Raw genomic sequence first — 7,663 nt, 5'->3', positions numbered from 1 at the left:
CAAAATAGAAAATAAAACAGGGTTGGGGTATAGCTCAGAGGTAGAACACCCCTAGGTTCAATTCCCAGCATGGAAAAACAACAAAAAAAACTTGAGTGTGGTAGCACACACCTGTAATTTCAGTACTTGGGAGGCTGAGACTGGAAGATTACAGGTTCTAGGCCAGCCTCAGCAACTTGGTGAGGCCCTCAGTAACTTAGACCCTGTTTCAAAATAAAAATAAAAGTTTAGAGTAGGTCACTGGTAGAATGTCCCTGGCTTTAATCTCTAGTCTCTCTTTCTCTCTCTCTCTCTCACACACACTCACCCTCCCCACACACACACAGAGTTATAGTCATTTCAAATGCACAGAGAACTGGATTCAGATTTTTATAGGTCATAAGCATTTAGGTTTTGAAGTTATCATCTCTACCTCATAGAAAATAAATATAAAAATAGCACAAGATCCAAAACTAAGAGTAAAAAATTGCAACAAAGTTCTATTTTTCTCTATGATGACTACTTCAGTTGCTTTAGATAAAGTATTAAATTACTGGGATTGTGTGTGTGCGTGTGTGTCTGTATGTGTGTGTTACTGAGGATTAAATCCCAGGGGCACTGTACCTCTGAGCTACACCCCAGCCCTTAAAAAAAAAAATATATATATATATATATACATATATATATATATATATATATATATATATATATATATATATATAATTTGCAGTACTGGGGATGGAACCCAGGGACATTGCACCCCTGAGCTACACCCCCAGCCCTAATTTTTAGTCTTTTTTATTTTTCAGGGTCTCACTGAGTTGTGAAGGGCCTCCCTAAGTAGCTGAGGCTGTCTGGGAACCGTGATCCTCCAGTCTCCGCCTCCCAAAAGCTGGGATTACAAGTGTGTACCACCACGCCCGGCAAAAATTTTTATATACTTTTATTGGTGCATTATAGTCTCATATCATAATGCAGTTCACAGTGATAGTGATATACATGCACACAGCACTTGTTGGGCTTTCCTCTGGTTCCATCCCTACTCCTCCTCCCCATACAGTGTGTGTGGTGTGTGTGTGTGTGTGTTGCTGGGGATGGAACCCAGGGGCCTTCTACCTCTGGGCTATACTCCCAGACCTATCTTATATTTTATTTGGAAACAGGGTCTTACTAAATTGCTGAGAGCCTCACTAAGTAGCTAAGGCTGGCTTTGAACCTGTGCTATCCTCCTGTCTCAGCCTCCCAAGTACTGGGATTATAAGTGTGCGCCACCATGCCTGGCTTCCATACAGAGTATTGAGACTGGCTTTTTTTTTTTTTTTTTTTTTTTTTGCAGTACTAGGGATGGAACCCAGGGGCATTCTACCTCTGGGCTCCACCCCCAGCCCTTTTTTTTTTTTTTTTTTTTTTTTTTTTGCAGGTCTGGGAATGGAACCCAGGAGCATTAGACCTCCGAGCTACACCCCCTGCCCTTTTTTTATTTTCTTGCACAAACCCCATTTATTACCTTGGTGTATAGCTTTCCCACAGCCTAAACAAAAACTGACAAAGACAAGAAGCATATACATAGTGAAAAACCATATATTTTGAATTAGCTGGCTGGACTCTGTTTAGATGATTCTGATTTTTTTGGCAACATCCAAAGCATCATCATCAGGAGCCAGGTGAACATATGCCTTCTTCTCTCCATCAGGCCTGATCAGGGTGTTGACCTTGGCGACGTCAATGTCATACAGCTTCTACACAGCCTGTTTGATCTGGTGCTTGTTGGCCTTAACATCCACAATAAACACAAGTGTGTTGTTGTCTTCTCTCTTCTTCATGGCTGACTCAGTGGTCAGGGGGAACTTGATGATGGCACAGTGGTCAAGCTTGTTTCTCCTGGGGGCGCTCTTCCGGGGGTATTTGGGCTGCCTCCGGAGCCACAGTGTCTTGGGCCTCTGAAAGGCTGGTGATGTGAGGATCTTCTTTTTGTGGCTATGGACACCATTCAACGCTGCCTTCTTGCCTTCAAAGCCTTTGCCTTGGCTTCAGCTTTGGCAGGGGCAGGAGCTTCCTTCTTCGCCTTCAGCGCCATCTTGTTAAAAAGGGTCTCTGATGCCAGCTCCCTGCCCTATTTTTTATTCTTTATTTTGAAACCGGGTCTCACTGAGTTACAGAGGGCCTCACTAAGTAGCTGAGGCTGTCCGTGAACCACGATCCTCCAGTCTCAGTCTCCAGAATGCTGGGATTACAAGCGTGCACCACCATGCCTGACTTATTTTTTATTCTTTGTTTTGAAATAGGGTCTCACTGAGTTGCAAAGGGCCTCACAAAGTAGCTGAAGCTGTCCGCTGAGATCCTCCTGTCTCAGCCTCCCAAATGCTGGGATTACAGCTTTCACCACCACACAGGCTTGGCATTGGTATTCTTATGTATGTACATGAAGTCCACGGAAGTGATTCCTTCAGTGATCCTCCCATCACCTTTCTCCTAGACCACCTCCCTGGCTCCAATGAGGTTTCTCCTCCATTATCTGCAGTCCCTCTGGCGTCCTGATCATTCCTTAACTTCTTCTTCTTTTTTTTTTCTTCCAAGTCTGGGGATGGAACCCAGAGGCATTTGACTACCAAGCTATACCCCCTGCCCAATTTTCTCTTATTTTGAAACAGGGTCTCACTGAGTTGCAGAGGGCCTCACTAAGTAGCTGAGGCTGTCTGTGAACCACAATCCTCCGGTCTCAGCCTCCCAAATGCTGGGATTAAAAGCATGTGCCACCATGCCCGGCTATTCCTTAACTTCTGTATATTAGAGGAAATATATGACCTTTCTGTGACTGGCTAATCTATCTAACTTAACATAATGTTTTCCAGGTCCATCCATTTTTCTGAAAATGACATTATTTTGTTCTTTATGGCTAAGTAGAATTCCACTGTGTATATATTCCACAATTTTGTAATCCATTTATGGAACCAACCTAGGTTGGTTCTGTAATTTGGCAATTATGAATTATGTACTGTGAACATAGATATGCATATATTACTGTAATTCCTTAATTTCAATCACTTTGGAAAGATACTCAGGAGTGGAATTTTTTTTTTTTTTTTTTTTTTTTTTTTGTGTGTGTGTGTGTGTGTGTGTGTGTGGTACTGGGGATGGAACTCAGGGGCATAGCTATACCCCCAGTCCTATTTTTTAGTCTTTTTATTTTTTGAAACAGGGGCTCACTGAGTAGTGAAAGGCCTCGCTAAGTAGCCGAGGCTGTCCATGAACCATAATCCTCTGGTTTCTGCCTCTCGAATCCTGGGATTACAAGTGTGCGCCACTACACCTGGGATAATTTTTATTTTGGTTTTTGAAACAGGATCTCAGTAGGTTGTTGAGGCTGCCCTTAAACTGGCGATCCTCCTGTCTCAGCCTCGCACCTCTAGGGATTATAAGTGTGTCCCACCTGCTCAGCTCCAGGGTCCTTCAGATAGGAGGTCCTAGGTGACTGTGGATATCTGCGCAGCTTGGGCGCAGGGGCTACTTAGTCCTGGGACTGGCCTATTTGTTCCTATCTCTTTGGGCCATAGGCCTCTGCTGCAAGTGTGTTCTGCCAGATTCTCAGCCAGGCTAAGAAGCATTGGGTTTGCTCTTTCTCTTTGTATTGTTTGGACCAGAAGGTATGAGAGCAGCACTGTATGTGATGCATCTGGCATTGTTCAATCTAGATGTCAACTGAGACAGTAAGAACAATTCAGAACCCTAGATCAGACTGGGTTCTAATGATCAATACAAATTCTACTCAATGAATGTGGATTATATAGCAAACTGAAGAAGGTCCAGCTTCTAAATAAGATGTTTGCTATAAATCTGTGAAGAATAAAGGCCTTTCAGACACTATCCACTCAATTTCCCATCACTTGTGTGTGTATATGTGTGTGTGTGTGTTACTGGGGCTTGAGTTCAAGTGCATTCTACTTCCGAGCTATAGTCTCAGCTCTATTTTATTTTGTTTTTTAATTTTTTATCTTTTGTGGTGCTGAGGATTGAACCCAAGGGCATTCTAACTCTGAGCTACACTCAGCCCTATTTTATTTTATTTTTGGAAACAGAATCTTGCTAAGTTGCTGAGAGTCTCACTAAACTGATGAGGCTGGCCTCGAACCTGTACTCTTCCTGTCCCAGCCTCCTAAGTATTAGGATTACAGTCATGCTGCACTTCTTTAAATGCATGAAATCATGTAACTCATATTAATAAATGTGAGTTTATCACATACATTGATTAATCTCTGAAACCTGATATGTGCCACTAATGCTGAAAATATTGGAATTTTATAACTAGGATACAGAAATAGAGGAATTTAAAAAACTTCTGAGCCAGGCGTGGTGGCACACACTTGTAATCCTGCACTTGGGAGGCGGAGACAGGAGGATCGCGTTGGTTCAAAGCCAGCCGTGCTGGCTTAAGAGACCGTTTCCAAAAATAAAAAAGTATAGAGTAGGTCTGGGAGTGTAGCCCGGAGGTGGAAGGGCTTCCAGGAACCCCAGTACCACCAACAAAACAAAACAAAACAAAACAAAAACTTCTGAATTCCTTTGTATTTGAGTAATGGAAAATAAGACTTTTTTATTTATTTATTTATTTTTATTGGTGCACTGTATTCATACATCATAGTGGGATACAAACTTTTGTAGACATACATGCACACATCGCCCAGTCAGCCCTCACCCAATCCCCACCCCATTCTCTCCCCATCCCTCCTTCCCATGCTTGGCTTAGTGGTTGACATCTAGTATTATAGCAATTTATCCAAAATTAAAAATGATAATTTCACATAACAGTTTCATTTGTCTGATACCAAGCTTTTGATAACTTAAATATAACATTTCAATATTTCTTTTTGCTTTCTTTCTTACCAGAGAATATTTTTTTTTTATTTTTTTTAGGTGAAACTATCATATATTTATATATTTATTTTTCAGAAAAAAAATCTATCCTAATATGGAATATGGACTCTAGATACCCAAAACGATCTTGAAAAAGAACAAAGCTAGAAGATATATATTTTCTGATTTCAAACCATATAAAGCTACAATAATTGAAACAGTGTAGTACTGTTTTAAAGGCAGATATATAAACCATTGGAGTTAAATAAAAGCCTAGAGCTAAATTCTTCCCTATATTGTCAAGTTATTTTTGACAAGGTTTCCATGAACATTTGGTGGTGGAAATAATAATCTTTTAACTAAATATTGTTGAAATATAATACTTACATGGAAAAGAATAAAATCGGACCCTTACCTAATCCCATATACAAATATTAACTAAAAATAGATAAAAGACCTAAATATAAATCTTAAGACTATAAACTTTTAGAAGAAAATCTGGGTCATAAAACCTCACATCACTGAAATTGGCAGTGATTTCTTGGATATGATTTCAATGGCACAGGCAACAGAAGAGTATACAAACTCCCTAAAAAATAAAAAAATATTGTATATCCAAAGACAATGTAAACAGAGTTAAAAGTTACTAATAGAATGGGATAAAATATTTCCAAATGCTATATCTGAAGGTATATTAATATTCCAACTAGACATCCTAAAAATTAACAACAATAAAGGCAAACAATACAATTTAGAGATAGGTAAAAGACTAACATAAATAATGAATCTCCACAGATAACCAATCTTAGTTGTCTGTTGGATGGAAAATCTTGTTTCTCTAATTCTGGTGTGTGTTACCTATTTCTTCTTTGTAGTTAATCTCTGAGTATTTTCTCTAGCGCTGGTTTTGAAGACATAAATTCCTTCAGTTTCTGTTTGTCATGGAAGCTTCTTATTTTTCCATCTAATTTGATAGAAAGTTTTGCTGGGTAGGAAATTTTTGGCTGGAAGTTTTTTTCTTTCAGAGTTTAGAATATGTTACTCTAAGCCCTTCTGACTCTCATGACTTGGATTGGGAAGTCTGGAGTGATTCTAATTGGTTTGCCTCTGAATGTCACTTGGCCCTTTGTTTTTGTTGCCTTTAAGATTCTCTGCTTGGCTTCCACATTGGTCATTTTGACAATTATGTGGCGTGGGGATCCTCTTCTCCGATCCTGTCTAAAGGGAGTTCTATAAGTTTCCTGGACCTGTGTATTGACCTCTTGCTCTATGTTTGGAAATTTTTCTGCTATTACTTCCTTGAAGAGATTGTTGATCCCTTTGGTTTCACCTTCTTTTCCCTCCTGTATTCCAATTATTCTTAGGTTAGCTCTCTTAAAATGGGCCCATATTTCTTCAATGTCAGATTCCTGCTGTCGGATATTTTTTCCTAGATTAGAAACTATGCGTTCATTTTTTGAACGATCATCTTCTAGGAGAGAGATTCTATTGTCCATGTGGTCTAATCGGTTGTTTGTACTTTGAATTGAGGCCTTTACTTCATTAATTGCATCCTTTATCTCTTTTTGGCTCTCTCTGAATTCTTTTCGAAGCACCTCTATTATTTCTACAGTTATTTTCCTGATTTGATCTTCTAGAAATCTCTGATTTTCTGTTTTATCGGGTTCTAATGTTGTGGGGTTGTGGGCATTCATTGCTCCAGTGTTATTCCTCTTTCCCATGATTTCGGAAGTTTGTGCCTTCTCTGGGTTCTTCCCTTGGGTCACTATGACTTCGCTTAAGGTGCTCTGGATCTCGAGTCTGTAGTATCTCTGACCCCACTACTCCTTTACTGGGTTGTATCACAGAGTCTCTGACCGAGGGAGTCGATAGAGGCTGCTTTAGACTATGGGGGGTGCCAGGTTGCACGTTCTCCTATGGTGTGATATCTCTGCCACTGCCACTCCCCCACTGGGTCAAGTCCCAGGGAGTACAGTACTGGGATTTCTCCTCTGTGGCCCGCAATTTGACTCACTGTTCTTGAGTACGCAGATGTAGCTGTACTGGATTCGCTGAATTCGCTGCTGCTGCCGCCGGTGGCAATATGGCGCCACCGATACGCCCTCGGCCGTGAGGCTGGCATATTTTTTCTTCTCTGGTTTTGAGTTCCACTCTGAGTCCCTGCAGCGTGTGCTGAGCTCAGCCACTGGGAGCTTTAGATGCTCCGTGCGCCGAAAGATCCCGCTCGGCTGTTCCGCAGCGGCTCACCTCGGCTTGCTGTGGCCGTCCGGTGAATTCGCCGTTGCCGCCGGCAGTATGGCGCTGCTGCTATGTCCTCGGGCGTGAGGCCGGTGTATCTCCTCTATGGCTCTGAGCTCTGTTCTCAGTCCGCTTTCTCTCTGGAGCCTGGTGATTTTTTTGTTTCTCTGGTGATGGTGTTTTCTGGCTATGAAAGGTGCTGATTTTGTGGTAATGGAGATTGGTTGTTAGCGGGGCTCTTAAGCCCCGCTTTTCTCGGTTGCCATCTTCCTGGAAGTCGAAAATAAGACTTTGCTTGAATAAAAACTTCATTTTGTGAAAAGGAAAAGGAAAGAAACAGAATCTCACTAAGTTGCTGAAGCTGGCCTTGAACCTTTGATCCTCCTGTCTCTGTCTCCCATGTACTCTGTGTATTGGGATTACAGACATGTATCACCAAGCCTAGCTACACTATTAAATTTTTTTTGTCACCCATCTATTTGTCCCCCGACACTATAAATATTAAATTCTTTAGGAATTTTTTGGAACTGTAGCTATTTATTTATTTACTTATTTGTACTGGGGATGGAACCCAAGGACATTTTACTTCTGAGCT

General features: G+C 41.1%; 1 pseudogene across 1 annotated transcript; it reads right to left on the bottom strand.

Annotated features, from left to right (window-relative positions):
* Positions 1-1,589: 1,589 nt before the first annotated feature.
* LOC308261255 (large ribosomal subunit protein uL23-like) lies at positions 1,590-2,068 on the bottom strand (annotated as a pseudogene). Its single transcript has one exon. The product of its transcript is annotated as a large ribosomal subunit protein uL23-like (transcript).
* Between the last annotated feature and the right edge of the window lie 5,595 nt (positions 2,069-7,663).

Source organism: Muscardinus avellanarius, assembly GCF_963383645.1.
Source record: "Muscardinus avellanarius genome assembly, chromosome: 3".
NCBI classification, from domain to species: domain Eukaryota; kingdom Metazoa; phylum Chordata; class Mammalia; order Rodentia; family Gliridae; genus Muscardinus; species Muscardinus avellanarius.
Note: the sequence above shows the minus strand (reverse complement) of the source record. Positions and strands in the feature narration are given on the sequence as shown.